Here is a 16,574-nt window from a genome sequence, read left to right on the forward strand (position 1 = left end):
AATATATATATATATATATATATATATATATATATATATATATGTATACATATTCATTTATTTATTCCAATTGGAATTTGTAAGACATCGCCTCAAAGTTCGCTAATGAGCTTTATCTCTAAAAATTTCTTCCATACGTTTGGCTGTCGTGCGCTTTTGTTAGAAGTTGTTTAATAGTCCGACACCGAGTGTCGAAAGTATTGGATACTTTTAAATAGGTACTAGGTATGAATACTCATATGTGTGGACTCAGCACATCTCTAATACAAGAACGTAAATTTCAATTTACGCTCTTGGTTGACAGCGCAGCCAGGGTTCGGACTCCCCTACGATCGGTAAATTGAAAATCTACTACGCAACTCGATACCGGCGAACTACTTAGATTTGCTCGGGACAAAGCAAAGCGTATTAAATATGCTTTCCCTTTTTAATAAAATCATGAGTTATTAAATTTTGAAGGGCCCTCCAACTTAGTAATTTTCAGATAAAGCATTAAGTTGTGATACTCCCAAGCACATATATAAGCACCGGTGTACGAAAATAAACTATAATGCACGTTACTATTTCATTTCGTTTATTCCTTCAAGAGCTCGCTGCAATACGAAAACAAAACGGCTGAGTTTACTTTGCGATAGTACACTACAGTAGTTTAGTAGTTACAGACGAAACAACAAACGAAATGAATTGGGCAGAGAAAAAGATATGTATGTATGTAGTACATGTCTTTAAATTAAATTGAATATGAAAATTTACGAATAAAGAAATATATTTTTTCACGTAATCGAAACGTTTGCATACATATAAAACGTACCCTATGGTACCATTGTCACAAACGAAAAACAACAGTCTCTCGTTGGGGAAAATGAAAGTGAATCTTACAAGTTGGTTCTGACTATGTACAAAACTGTATAAAACTACAAATGATATGATGATCGATGAGCCAATGGGAATTGTTTGGTACAACCTATTTTCGCACGCTGATAAGCACTTGCGATGTTCCGCACCATGCGAACAAATAATGAGCTTACTTTTGTTTTGGGTGGCAGGCCATGTAATTACACTAAATTCATACTTTGTTCTAACTTTTTATCTGAATCGGTTTATTTATCGAAATGAAGCATTTAGTTTTTGTTCTCAATATAGTTTGTATAAAAATCAAGACGGCCACACTGTTAGCCACAGCCAAGTTGGCAGTCACTAAAGCATTTATAAATAAAATGTGAAAACATAACTAAATGGCCTAAAAGAGATACCGTGATTTGTTGCTTGTTGTTGCTACTTCTGCTGCTGCCTTTTCCCCAATGTATTTGTTTGCTATTAACCATTTTAATGGGCCATGAGGTTATTGTTTTGCTTCTTAGGATCCAATAAAACTGCAACGCCTTACAAACACAAAATCCCTCAAGCTTGTGATTAGTTCGCATTGCCGATTTGCTCCGGACCTATAATTTATTGTTTTACAAGGCTCATCAACAAATACTATGCATGTTTTTAGTTACCTTAAATCAAGTTGTCAGGCGTTCCAGCCCACTTGCTATCTGCGATTTTTTTTGGTTGCCCTTACCTACTTACTTTTGTTTTGGGTGGCAGGCCGTGTAATTACACAAATTAACAAAATGACAACTCACCGATGCGAGCAGAGAAATCAAAGTCGATAACCGTGTGTCGATGCATAAACATGAGGTGCCCCACACACTTTACGCAAAACTCATGCAATATTATGCACACTATACACTATCACAAGACAGTGATATATGAGACCACCCGTACCATAAAAAATACGAAATTTACAATAACCACACATAATAAAGTTTCTTTGCTACTCGCCACCCAACCATAATATACATATATATACAAGTACGTATATCTATATAGCCAAATATACACAAAAGGGAAAAAATAATGATTTCAGACATCAACGATGACTCGCTTCACCTCGATGAGAAAGAAGGCCGAGCAACAATCAAACCGCTTTGCTCTAGCGTGCCGTTTATGCCAAGGTATGCATCCGATACGGCTCTGCCCATCATTCCGCGGTAAAACTCCCGAAGAGAGACTGAGTGAGGCACTGATTGGTCGCTTCTGCGGAAACTGCCTGTCCATGATGCATCGGTCTGACGAGTGCACGAGCGAAGAAAGATGTCGTCGGTGCCGCGAAAAACACCACACAACGCTGCACATGGATGACGAATCCGAACCCCTTCAGCCGATTGATATACGCCCATGGAGCGAGCAAGTTGCTAGTGAGGACGAGTCCGAACGCGCGTTATCTATCAACGCGTCCGACCACGCAGATGAAACCAGGCCGCTCCGCCTAGAAGATGAACCAGCAGAATCCACACCGGAATCTGGGACTCCCCTCCCGACTACAACCAGGGGATCGGAAACTCGGCCTTTCCGACCCCTGTTAGAGCACGAACGACGCCGAGAACGTGGATCGGAAACACGGCCTTTACGACCGCGGTCAACAGCCCGGCAGGACCGTAGAGCCTGCGGCAAAAGCGAGAGGAGTCAAACAGGCCCAATCGCGATCAGGGTAGACTGGAGACGAGGCCTCGCCAGCTATCCATCGCATTTCGAGCGGGTCGACTCGCACGCGAAACCCAAGCGTTACGACCGGTGACGTCTATTGCTCCGACGGTCGTGGTAAAAATAGAAGCTCGTGGACGGCTGCACCTTATACGCGCCTTGATCGACGTATGCTCTCCGACTTCTATAATTGCGACAGATTTAGCGGTAAAACTCAGGCTTGACGTTTCAAATTTCGGAACCCAACGTGGCTGTCTACTGCGTCTGAGGGGAAAACACGGCCAGAACACCAGGTTGGCTATCCACGCCACAACGATAAACAATTACGTCCGTGTTAGCCCCACTAGTAGCGTCGATCCGTCAGTAGCGACAGCGTATACGCACATACGATTAGCGGATCCAAACTTTTATACGTCGACACCGATTCGCTTAGTACTGGGAGCCGACGTATACCCAGACATCGTACTGCCGGGTATGCTCCCAAACACGTTTTACGTTACACGTTTTATCGCCCAAAGCACAATTTTTGGATGGATGCTCTCAGGAGTATGTCGCTCCTAAATTCAATTTTTGATTTTTTTTGTAAACATGAATTTTTTACTGAATTTTGAAATTTTTTATCAATAAATGTGCTCTGAAATGTTCAACCATACCTTTTTCATTAGTATTTCTTCCTTTTATTCCTTCATTAGCTAGGAAACTAAGACGTGGACCACCGGAACGAACTTGGAGGCATCCTGCCACTTGGAGGCATCCTGCCACTGGAATAATAATAATCTTTTTTTTCTCAAATGAATTGTTATTTTACATATATTTAGACTGTTTTTTTCCACTTCTTAGTACTCAGTCCGGCGTGGTGGGTCAAGCGCTCGACCGATGTTGCTGATAGCAAGGGAGGCCGGCATGTTTAGGCCTTCATGCAAAACCAAATGATTTAAAGGTCGAACCACCCTAATGTAAAAGTGCATTGACTTGAGCCGACCACACAAACACACTCAGGCATATATACGGCCTACCTTTATTGCTACGCCGTTAGCAATAAATGTATTATTTCCCGTTGTAACATACTTTCGTTAAGTTTCCCCTCCTAGCAGTTGGCTGCCGGCGGGTAAACTTAACTTTGTCAAAGCGGGACCTTTTCACTTCATTCGAGCTATCAAGGAGACCGGACGACTTCAGCCATCACCCAGCGATACATATTAAAAGGTAATCATATTGTACACCCACTGATTTATTTGATAATAAAGCCACTTGAAATTCAATCTATTATACACTAATACACTTGGTTGTGTTTTTTCCATTTTCTTTTTTCAATTGACATTGGTGCCACTGCGGGAGTTGCGACCCACTGGTTCACCGATCGTTCACGCTGTGATTGTATGTTCATATTTTGTAGTATCTTGTGTAATGTTTTTCATGTTAAATTGCATTTCTATATGCACAAACCAAGCTTCTGGACAACTTCTCCAAAATTGCGGAAGCTTCACTGAGGTTGCATATACCTCATTATTATATTGACTAGCATAAGGATTTGCCAACTCCTCTTGAAAAGAGTTGTTTTGCAAATCTATAAGCGAGTCATTTAAATTATTAGTCCATGTAGATGTGTGTGTATCATGTGGGGGTGAACGAAACATTATGATAACTTCGCACAAAAAAATCTCTATAAGGAGTGTTTACAATTAAAAATTAAAATATATATAATAATAGATATAAAAATATATTTATCAAAAATATTACATAAAAAGAAACAGCTCACTGTGCTCTGCAACTGCTGATATTGACAGCACAGTCAACGTGATTGTTGCTGCGTTGTCGTTGCTATTGCTTCTTACCGTTCTTGTTGTTGCCAGTGGTAGGAGCTTTGCTTTTGTATAGTTGATATTTACACTGCTGCTAGTACTGGTTGTTATCACTACTATTATCGGCACAGTTATCAACTGCGTCTAAAGTTTATGTTCTTCATTTGTTGAGCGTTTTTGTGTTGCTGCTACTGCTACTTCCGTTGCTACTACTGGCACTGAAACTGGTACGTGACACTGCTGATGTTCACGTTGATTTTCCTGCTGCTACTAACGCTGTCGCTGTCTGTTGTTGTACGCAGTAGTTGTTATTGGAGTTAGTGTTGGCGTTGATGAGTAGGAAAGATATCGCCGCTTCTTAAGTGGTGAACTTGAATCGTTAGTTCTCCTCTGTTATGAAGTAAATGTTGTGGTTGTAGTTAAAACAGCTTCTGCGACTAGCTGAAGCTGAAGCAGATGCTAATGCTGACGCTGTTAGTTTTAATTGATGCTGATTGTAGTGGCGTTTGCAATCCCTGCATGCTACGCTAACTTGGACACTGGATGAAGCAACCTCTATTGTAGTTCCGGGAATTTGCCAAAACTGAAGACTTGCATGGCGCGCAGGCCTCTCGTGATGTTTTCAAATCAGCACAGGCACAATTGTGGTTCGCAAAGATATACGTAAACGTATAATGGCTTGAGGTGCTCCTGGCAGGATCGCCAAAAATGTAGTTGATTCCAAAGATTTTTTTTTAATATATTTATTAAAAGTTAACAAAACTTAATTTATTTTTATGTTGTTAGCAATTCGAGAAAAGTTTGAATAATAAAAATTTTCTATTTGATTGACGAACCACAAAAATCACATAAATCTAAAATTTCCAAAATTACAAAGTTGAAATGAACACAGTACAATAAAAGGTAATAACACAAATACAAACCCTACAGTGATTATACTAGCGCTCGGTGGGTTCACATTGGTCTTATAATACTCCCGGATAAATCCAAAGAACAAGTTTTGACTTTTATGTCTAATTTCCAATAAAGTTCCTCTTACAGATATGTGCAATGGTATGTGCGAGTATAATAGACTTTATAGGCTCGTACTAGGTGTGTTTCGACATTTGTCATCCAGCTTAATTTGATGTTTAATACAATGCCTAGGCACTATAATAAGGGAGTCGTTCCATTGTGGGAAGTGGGGTTTGAACTGTTTTCTTTTCGTCAAATGGTACTTTTTATTGAACACTGTAAATTAGCATTGATTTTATGTATGTGCGGTTAGGGATGCAAATTTTGGGAGGTAACATCGATACATCGATGTTTCGATGCACCAGAAAAATTAACATCGATGCTAAAATACATCGCCAGAAAAACATCGATATATCGGTGGTTTCCGATGTTTTAGAATTTGTTAGGTTGTAGTCACATTAAAAGGAAAATTTAAAACTTTTCAATTCCAACTCTCTGTAATTCAATTAGAAAAATACTTACATATGGATGTATTTCCCAGTATTTATTTACCATTCTTCTACTCTTCCTATAAATAGAATAAAAATGCATACCATAGTAAGTTCGCTGAGCCTAAAGTTCCAAGGCCCAACTACGGGCCAACAGGAACCCGGCCCTTTTTAATGGTTAAGTAAGCATTTTTGATATTAAAAGATACGAGTAAACTCGGCATTTCTGCATGGTTTTCAAAAGAATAAGTAATAAAAATTCATGGCCAGTCAATAAATTTTTAGGAGCATAATGGGTTAGTTGAATTCAAGTCTGAATCACACTAAAGTCGATGTTAAAACATCGGTGAAACTGGCATCGATGTATCGTCCATTTAGTGATTTTAGGTAATTGTAAACATCGATGGCAAACATCGAATTTTGAACCGATATTATCGATGTTCCAAAAATATCGATGCATCGTTTGCATCCCTATGTGAGGTGTGGTGAGGCTAAACTCGCGATAAGCATCAAATTGTGCGGCTTGTACTCCACCTTGATTTTAAATGAGAATCGTTCGCTGGTTTGGTTTTTGGGTGCAAATGGCAAGCAGTTTTTAAATTTTTATTAGTAAACGTTGCATTAAATTAGAAGAAAAAATATTAATTTCTGATATATTTATAAATTTTTTAGCACATACATATATATGTATGTATGTACATATGTATGTTGTATGCATAAATTTGCCAAATTCAAAGCTGATAATTTTCATACATATGCGTTGCAATTGAGCACAAACCACACATGCATTTCAATGTATGTGCGAATGTGTGCTTAGTTGCTCTAAATTCAGTGTAAGTGCATGATTATGCGCCCGGGACTAGCCTAGCACTTACAAACACACGTACATACATATGTACATATGTAGTGGTAATCAAACAAAAGGCACTACGGCCAATTGCAAGTTGCACTTACCTGAATGTTATGATTGTAATTGACCGATTAAATAGCCAAACTAAATGCTTGTAAAGTATTATTGCTTATTGTTTGTTGCAAGTTGTGATTGCTTGTACGGATTGCTGGTGCTTGGTTTTGTTTTTTCAGCGCATGCGCAGACAAATGTTTTTGAGTTAATTTTTGGCGTTTCGTTGCTTTTTTATTTTGATTTGCTCCTTTTTGGGTTAATTTGCTTATTGCCTAATTGCAAAATTATGCGCTCGAAAACATTTTCAGTTTCGCTAGATAGCAGACGTTGCAAGCAATTACATACACTCTAAAAAATCTGTTTAAAAATGCGACTATAAATCGAGTATATTTTTGTTTATTTTTAAATTTTTTTGGTAAATTTACACGATGAATATGTATTTTTCTCGTTTACATATTTTCGTGTGTAAAAATCCTTTTTGTTAGCGGCTTTACACAATTCTACGGGTGAAATTAAACAGCAGATGTGTATTTTGTAGCTTGTACACACCTTCGTAGTAAATTTACGTACACCACAGCAGCTATATTACACTCTAAAAAGTCCGAAATTTAAACAAACTATTCGTTGAATATTCGAGCATGTAATTTCGCGAATAATAAGGTAGGAAATCAGTAACCTACCTTTTAGATAGGAAATCTACAAAATTTTTTTTTAGAGTGTATTACTATGTAGTGTACATGTGTTCATATGTAAGTGGGGCAAGTTGTTATTTCTTTGGTCGATTCCTTATTGCGCTGATTGTGGCGGTCCGCGGTCCGGTGGGTGTACTTGTTGGCTAAATTCACAACTTGTCTTGTTTGCTGGTTAATTGTGCGCGTTCTTGTTGTTGTTGATTTTACAGTTGCATATGGATTTTATAACTTTGATATTTAATATAATTATGAAATAACAGTAACCTGGGTTTTTTGAAATGGTGCTAAAGGGCATAAAATTAGAATGATAGAATAAGTTCATGCAGATAACTAGTGTCAGCTAGTGTGCTTCAAGGACGAGAAATGCCGCTGTGCTGTCCTTCTATAAGTATGTAGAACTGTTTGTTGTTCACCGCTGCCAGTGATGGCAAAATTGTATTTACTAAGTATTAAGTACTAAGTACAACAGTATTTAGGTATTTATGTTGTGGTAAATACCAAAGTACTATTTACTTAAATATTTTGGATGTTAATAAATACCAAGTTTGCTAGTATTTACTTATTTTCACAGTGCTATATACTAAGTCTAAAAGTATTAAGTTAGTTTCACCTAACGAAACACCGCGTACAAAGGTACTTTAAGACTTTGGCTTCACTAAATACTGGATTCAAAATTAAATAGTATTTATGACTTGATTAAATACAGAATAATTGCTATTTGCTCAGTGCAAAAATTAAGATTTCCGTGATATTAAAGACTAATTTGGAATGTTTAGTATTTTCGAGACTATATCCAGTATTTTCGAGACGATATCCAGATGGTTCTTGGGCTGCATATAAGGCAGCCCTGAAGAAATTCAAAAATGCCACCAGGAAAGCCCAAAGGGACTCCTGGAAGGATTACTGCGATAGCATAGAGGGTCAGTCGGAGGGAAATCGCCTGCGAAAGGTGCTTGCGAAAAGTCCGACGAACCCGATGTATATTCAGAAACCAAATGGTGACTGGACGTCATCTCGTGAGGAAATGCTTGAAGTCCTAATGAACGCGCATTTTCCAGGATGTACTGCGGAGCCCAACACCGCGGCTATTATCTCTGAACGGCCGTTGACTTCAGCGGACTTCATTGATGTACAAAGGGTAGACTGGGCCATAAAGTCCTTCCAGCCCTACAAATCTCCAGGTATGGATGGTATCTTCCCTGCCCAACTTCAGTCAGCATCTGACGTGTTATGTCCGATACTTGTCTTAATCTATAAGGCTTGTATCAAGCTTAGTTTCATACCCAAGGGTTGGACCCTGGCGAAAGTTGTTTTTATTCCCAAGGGAGGTAGACCCTCCCACGTTAAACCAAGTGACTTTCGACCGATAAGCCTTACTTCTTTCTTTCTCAAGGTTCTGGAAAGACTTGTAGACTTGCAGATCCGACAGGAAATTGATGTAAATAATCTCTCTAGCTGTCAACACGCCTACTGGAAAGGTAGATCTGTGGATACAGCTTTGCATAGTATTGTCAGCACCATTGAAAAGACTCTCGCTTTTAAGGAATTTGCACTAGGCGTGTTCCTGGACATCGAGGGTGCCTTCAATAATGTTCTCCCGGGAGCGGTCCACCCTATGGTTGAGTTTGTTCGTCGCCTCTTAGGCAGTAGAACTATTTACTCGGAGATGGGGGAGGTATCTATAACAAGATATGCGAGTCGCGGAACCCCACAAGGCGGTGTTCTCTCCCCACTTCTTTGGAATCTAACTGTGGATACCCTGCTGTCACGGTTGCAAGGCACAGGTTGCCAAGTCATTGCTTACGCGGATGATCTTGCCCTGACGGCAATTGGTAAGCACCCCCAAGTTCTATGTGACTTAGTTCAAGGCGCCTTACGCGTCGTGGATACCTGGTCCAAAGAAGTAGGACTTAGTGTCAATCCGGCAAAAACGGCCATGGTTCTGTTTTCAAAGAAAACGAAAGCTGTCCGGCTACAACCTCCTTCCTTGAACGGTATCGTACTGACTTTCTCGGAGGAGGTTAGATATCTGGGCGTTATTCTTGACAGAAAGTTAACTTGGCGGCGCAATATATAAGAGCGCTGCAAGAAAGCTATAACTGCTATGTATGCCTGTAAATCGGCGATTGGGAAAAAATGGGGATTGAAGCCTCATATTGTGAACTGGATGTACACAGCGGTTGTGCGTCCCATTCTATTCTACGGCATAACGGTTTGGTGGCCGTCCGTAGATAAATCTACAATAAGAAACAAATTAACAGCGGTCCAAAGGGTGGCGTGCATGATGATCACGGGAGCGTTACCATCGAGGCCGACTAAAGCCCTAGAGACCTTGCTTCACTTGCTACCTGTGGACCTATATGGTAAACTACAGGCAAGCTGTAATGCTATTAGATTAAATGCGCTAATCAAATGGAGTGACACGAGGTTTGGGCACTCTAGGATCTTGGAAAATCTTCCAGATGACTTTAGGCGCCTGGACTACACAGTCCCGTCTACGGGACTAAAGAATTATTTCCGGACAAGGATCCCCTCAAGGGAAGAATGGGAGGAGGATTCGGTCCTGATATCGTATTCTGACTCAACAGCCATCTACACTGATGGCTCCAAGTTGGATCTGAAGGTAGGAAGTGGGGTATACTCGCAAGAACTCTCACTTAGCCTCAGTTTCCGTCTGCCAGATCTATGCAGCGTTTTTCAGGCTGAACTAACAGCAATAAATGAAGCTGCAAGCTGGCTGATCGATTCTCTAATTAATCTGAAGGCGGTAACAATCTTATCTGACAGCCAAGCGGCTATTAAAGCACTTAATAGTGACAAATCTACGTCGAAGGTTGTCTTGGAATGTAGACGTACTCTTAAAGAACTGGCAAGGTGTTACGTCACTAATGTTGTGTGGGTGCCAGGCCACAAAGACATACCAGGAAACTGTACTGCAGATGAACTAGCAAGGAAAGGAACCTTGTTGCCTGCAATCAGTACAGCCCGTAATGCGGGCATTCCGCTATCTTCTTGCAAGCTCTGGCTTGAGAATAACTTCGTCGGACAGGCTAATAAAAGATGGTCTGCGGAGCCTACTTGCAGGATAGCAAGACATATCTGGCCTAAGCTCGACAAGCGTAGATCTCACCCTCTTCTCCACTTGGAGCGACCACTGTTGCGGCATGTTATTGGAGTTCTCACCGGGCACTGCCTGATGAGAATCCACGCCACTAGAATGGGTTTGCAGTCAAACGACTACTGTCGTAGCTGCCGCGATGAGGAGGAAATCGAAAGCGTGGAGCACTACTTATGCCACTGTCCTGCTCTGGCTAGAGCTCGCCGATGCTCGTTCCTCCATTATTCTTTTGAATGTCTGGCCGAACTGGATTCAGCCAGTGTCTATGACTTTGTGCGCTTCATCAGAGCAACGAAGTGGTTCCACTACTAGGGTAAGAGGAGGGACATATGGAGTCTCTTATACGGCATCACAACGGGCCCTTGGTGGCCTAAGTGTGCCCTTTTCCTGAGGGATTAGGGCAGCCGAGTTAACCTAACCTAACCTAACCTATATCCAGATTCTAGAGTCTATTTCGTTATTTTCTGGGCTACTTCGACATTTTGGGACTATTTAGGGATTTTTACGATTTATGGGATTAGCGGACCTATTTCTGGATTCCCGAGACTATTTCAGGATTTTCTACTTTGTGATTTTTAAGGTTTTGGGGACTATATATTAATAACAATATCGAAAATAATCTCGATAAATATATCGATTGAAATAAATTTGTGTATATGAAAATCGATAAATACCGCGAAAATTTTGAATTAGTCCCGAAAATCCGGATGTAATCTCGAGAATCCCGAAATAGTCTTACAAATCCTGATTTACTCTCGAGGATCTCTAAAATGCCAAAATAAATATAAAATTGAGCTGTGGTGAGTTTAGGTGAGGTGTGGTGAGAACGGGTGTGATGAGTTCAGTTGCGGTGAGTTAAGGTTTGGTGAACCTAGTTGTGGTAGGATCAGGTGTGGTAAGTTTGGGTGTGGTGGGTTGATTTGAGGTGAGGTGAAGTGGGTTGTGGTGAGACAAGTTGCCGTGAGTGTAAGGTTAGGTGATAATTTTGTTCAATTTCACCTAAATCATGAAGTATTTAATTTGAAAATATTTAGCCATCAACTACCTTGGTACTTTAGTGCAACTATTTTACATCTCCAAAGTAACCGGGTACTTTAAACCAGAAATATGGCGCTAAATACTTTAATTTTTGTACTTTAGCATCTAGCAGCTCCCAAATACCCAAGTTTTTTAAATTTAATATCTAACAGCTCATAAATACCTAAGTTTTTTTTTACTTGGGTACTTAGCAACTCGTACATTCGTACCTTCGTTTTTCTACTTGAATATTTAGACATCTCTAAATAGTAAGTATTTAAATATTTAGTACCCAAACTGGTACTTTAAATACAAAAGTATTTAGGTATGCCCATCCGTGGATTACTTTAACCAATTAATTAGCCTTAATTAAATTTCGTAAACAGTTTGGAACGTTCTTTTAAAATATTCTTGAAATAAAACTTGCTTAAACATCTTTCGCTTGACACCAAATTTTAACTTAATTTACTGACTTAAAATTTTTTAAAGTTGGCAACGCTTCTTGAACATGTTCTCGAATTGAAACTTTTATAAAATTCTTTCGTTCAACACCTACATATTTTTTATTATGTATAATTTGGTAATTTGATGGAACATAACTTTTTAATTAAGTGGTAACCCTCTTCAAAAGTCCGTTGAATAAGAAAGTTTTCTTAGATCTACCTACATATGTATTTCGTTTGACATTCATTTCTTGTAATATTTCATTTAACTTATTAACTAAATTGAATTCAACTTTTTACATAGGTGGCAACCTAATATTTTCCTAACGAAGTTTTCCTTAACCTCTTTCGTCTGACAAACATATCGCAATATTTTATTACCTTTTATTTAATGAAATTGAATCTAACTTTTAAACAGGTGGCAGCCCTCTACAAAAATATCTTCGAATTAATGTTTTCTCAACGCTTCGACACTTTCTTTTTCATATTACTACATTTATTTTATTAAATTCAACGTTTTAAACAGGTGGCAGTTCTCCACAGCCAAATTTTCTAAATATAGCTTTCTTGCACCTCTTTCTAGTATCTTTTTTTAATTTCTCTGTTATACTTAATTTAAATTTTTGAACAGTTGGCAACCCTGCTCAAAATATTTACGAATTAAAGCTTCATTAAGTTGCTTTCGTTTGATACCCATATTGTAATATTTTATTTAATTAACCTTTTTAACTTGGTGGCACCGCTATACAAAAATATTTTAGGTGTTAATCAAGGCTACAACATACATATCTGTGTGTCAGATTTTACTCAAGTGAAATATTTTTGTTCAAAGCGGAAAAATCTTACAAAAATTTGTCTAAATATTTTTTTTTTTTGAGTTATAACAATCTGCCAGCAAACAAGCAAGTTGTATCTACACACATTGTTATGTTGCATAGCAGCCCTTAAACGTAATACAATATGAACTTATGTACATATGTATTTGTAAATATTTACGCAAAATATACAAAAAAAAAACGCCAACATATAATTTTCCCCTTATGTCACCTCTCAAAAAGGACTTCCTACCTTTTTGGCGACAAGTGCAAATGCACCCAATATCCAAATACGTATCACGCTACAACCTAAAACTCTATGTGCGTGCGTATGTATACCCAAAATGGTCATCAATCATTATATTTGTCCCTGAAATCAAAAACAAAAAGCATCTGCGTGCTTAGGCGAACAGCAAAAGAAGCAGAGATCAGAAAGTGCGGAATTTCGCGCATACAAAATGTTTTCACAACAAAATTAAAAAAAAAAACACTTCAAAGCAAACAAACAATGAAGTTAAAATTTGGCTGAATACGAGTATATATATTTACATACATACATGCGAACAGTTAGAATGGAGCATAAAATAAGAGCTAAAACAAGTATGTGGTAGCCATGACATAGAAAACGCGCCACCAAGAGAAAAAGGTAATGGCGAAAATATTTTTGGCAACGAGCCAAAAAGCACACGGCGCTAAGAGGACGCGTAAGCAACTCCAAAGTAATTTGAATTAGAATGAAAGCGCGCAATAAAAGTTGTATAGCATAAGCAGGGGCATGGAGAGGGGAAAGAAGAGCTGTACGAATAGAAAAAAAGAGCAACAAGACACAGCTGATATGAGATTGCCGAGAGATACATACATACGTATGTGGACAGCAACCCAGCCAGCAAAATCATCGTAAACAAGCTCGTAATTGGATATTTTCTCGAAGAAAAACCGGATTAAAAATCGTTTATGATAGCCGTTTACGACTCTTTTTCGAGCACTTTTTCGCTTTAAATTGTGCATCGCCTACGAACAGTCGTAAACGGATCGAAAAAGCATTCATATGCGAATATTTTTACATCCGTTTTTTAATTGTAAACGAGTCTCGTAAACGATTAATTTACGTTAAAAAAGCGTTTTTCTACACTGCTTTATCTACTGTTTTTGAATGCTAAAAATAAAGGCAATCAAATAATTCAAATTATTGTAGTTCTTTTATTGAATGGAATTATAATTAATAAATATTTATAGTGCCGGATCAAAGTATTGGCACAGAGAATTTTTCGCAATGTATGCAAAGTTTTTTACTTGGATTTCTTTTCGCACATTATTTTTTTTAAATATAGTTAGTATGAAGACCTACTTTCAAATCAGATTTTTGAGAAAAATTCTAAGTATGCAGTTTTATATCCCATTATATTTTAGTATAACATAGTGCAAGCTTGAAGTTGCCAGAAAACCGCGTTGATTTTTGGCAATTTTTTCACGCAGTTTGTTCCATGCAAATTATGTGCGACATTTTTTTTTGTATGGAAGAAACTGCGTATAAGAAATTGTCAAAAAACAAAGAGGTTTTCTAGCTATTCAAGCGTGCACTTTATTATACGAAAATTAAATGGGCTATAAAACTGCATATTTAAAATGTTTCTAAAAAATCTGATTTGAAAGTAGAACTTCATACTAACTATATTTTTATAAAAAACAATTAGAGAAGAAATCAGAATAAAAAACTTTGCATTCATGGCGAAAAATTCTCTGTGCCAATATTTTTTCCCGATACTGTATACGTGAAGATATTTTCAGATAAATAAATATTAACAAACTATCTATTAACAAATAAACAATTAAATAAGAGGGGTTTAATATATTATATATTATATTATAAAGTTGCTGAATTTATTTTTTATCTTTTTTGCCGATAGGCTGCCAATTTTTTTTGCCGGTCGTGTGCATATTGGAAGTGCTTCTTTGAAACGGAAATAAAAACTTCTTCGTGGGAGTTAAATTTTTGACGAAAAGCACCTAAGAAAATAAAGTGAAAGATTAAACTCCATTGGAAACCGGAAAATTTAATTAAGTAAAAAGTGGTAATAAATAATATTATGATCCGTACTTCTTATTGCCGCAGTCGTTGCCTAACCAATAGCGCTGCGCTTCCACGAGAAAAGTTTTGCTAGCACATCTGTAATAATTTTTTTTTAATGAATCATTTATTGACGCTAGTACGGATAAGGCTTCGGATTTCGCACTCCTTGTTAATTGAGAAGTTAAGTTCAATAACTGCAAAGACCTAATAAACTAGCAAATTAAAAAAATAAATAACTATAAACTTACGAGATAGGGGAATTAAACGATTAAATCCTTTAGTGTTACTCCGCGCAGCCTGTGAAAGAATTGCAAAACTCGTTAAATTAATTTATATTTTTGAATTACATATGTAGTAGCTACTTACAAGAAGTTTAATTATAAAAGAAAGTGGTAGATCGTCCTTGGCGTTTGCACCAGTCTGCCAATAAATCACATACTTAATAATTTTCTCAAATTGAATATTTAACAAACTACTTATAAAATATTGTGATTGAAGAAAAATTGTCAACAAAACTAAAATTTTTTCTTGTGCTGACAAATTACTACAAGCCTCTTTCTATTATATTTTTTTGTTTTATCGTTTACGAGCTTTTCTCTAACTGTTTGGCGATACGAGAATCCCTCGTAAAACATAATGTTCGTAAAATGTACGTTTTCTTGCTGGCTGGGAAGTACAAAGTTGATACACACACAGCAGAGCAAAGTGCTTACTTCACAAAAGTTGTGTATACGCCGTGTTGGACCAGTGGCGATATACACATTTGAGATTGCGCGCATGTCACGTGTGTGTGTGTGTATTGTTATTAGCACTTCGCAAGGGATGCTCGTTGCTCAGGCGGTTGTTAAGTGGCTCTTGCTTGTGCTTCCCTTGTGATAGCGGGAAATTTGTTTAGAGTACCAACCACAGAACAAACAGTATACAGAAGACGCATGTCGACTATCCAACCAATTTGAATTTATGGCACGAGCGGTGAGGCAAGCAAGGGTATCACAAGCGGCGCTGCCTCTGTTACTTTAGTGTTATTTTCACTCGGCTGACGATGTTAATTCCATCGTCGCTATGACGACAAGATGTTAACTACGTTTTCCATCATGATCAGCGTTGCCGTTTTGGTACAATTGTATATTTTTTAATACTGTTTTTCTAAATTTTAATATCTGATACTTTTTTGTTTCCAAATGCCGTATTTTGATACTTTCGGCTGGCAGAAATGAATTTTCGAAAACTATGGATAGTACTACTAGTCTAAAGGCAAATATTTTTTTCTTGTTATTTAAAGTCTCACAATTTATATATAGATATTTATAAGTTGATTTGGTAACTCTTATAAGGGAAACACAACCCGGAATTTCTTTGCACACGCCATTGTTATAGGACCCCTAAACCACACAAAAACATAACGAAATATCGGGCTTGCGACGAGCGTTTGTGTGGTGTATGGGGTCGTTTGTACTAAATTGCACAGTTATTGCGCTAAAATAATAGGGCTATTCGCGATCCGGTGCAAATGGCCTAGCATCATTGCATTGCAAATTCGTATTGACAGTTTAATAAAGGTCGCTCACAATCCATGGCATATTTCTGCAATTGCATAAATTTGTCAGCTCTTATGCACCGAATCGCGAATAGCCCTAATAATTATTTTGATATTTTGCTCATGTTTGTGTTATTGTACAATAATTTGTGCTTCATATGGCGACCACTGCGAAATTTTTAGTCTAATTTTGATTTTGGTGTC

General features: G+C 37.9%; 1 protein-coding gene and 1 long non-coding RNA gene across 3 annotated transcripts in view; one reads left to right on the top strand and one right to left on the bottom strand.

The window, feature by feature from the left end:
- Window positions 1-16,574, top strand: part of LOC118740980 — a 545,588-nt gene that overhangs the window by 37,321 nt on the left and 491,693 nt on the right. The window lies entirely within an intron of this gene.
- Window positions 1,070-1,655, bottom strand: LOC118740989. The gene is made up of 2 exons (XR_004993210.1): window positions 1,500-1,655; window positions 1,070-1,442 (listed from the first exon to the last, which is right to left on the bottom strand). It is a non-coding gene; the product is annotated as an uncharacterized LOC118740989 (long non-coding RNA).

This window comes from Rhagoletis pomonella, unplaced genomic scaffold (assembly GCF_013731165.1).
Source record: "Rhagoletis pomonella isolate Grant_MI unplaced genomic scaffold, Rhpom_1.0 Rhpom_scaffold_00006, whole genome shotgun sequence".
Taxonomy (NCBI): domain Eukaryota; kingdom Metazoa; phylum Arthropoda; class Insecta; order Diptera; family Tephritidae; genus Rhagoletis; species Rhagoletis pomonella.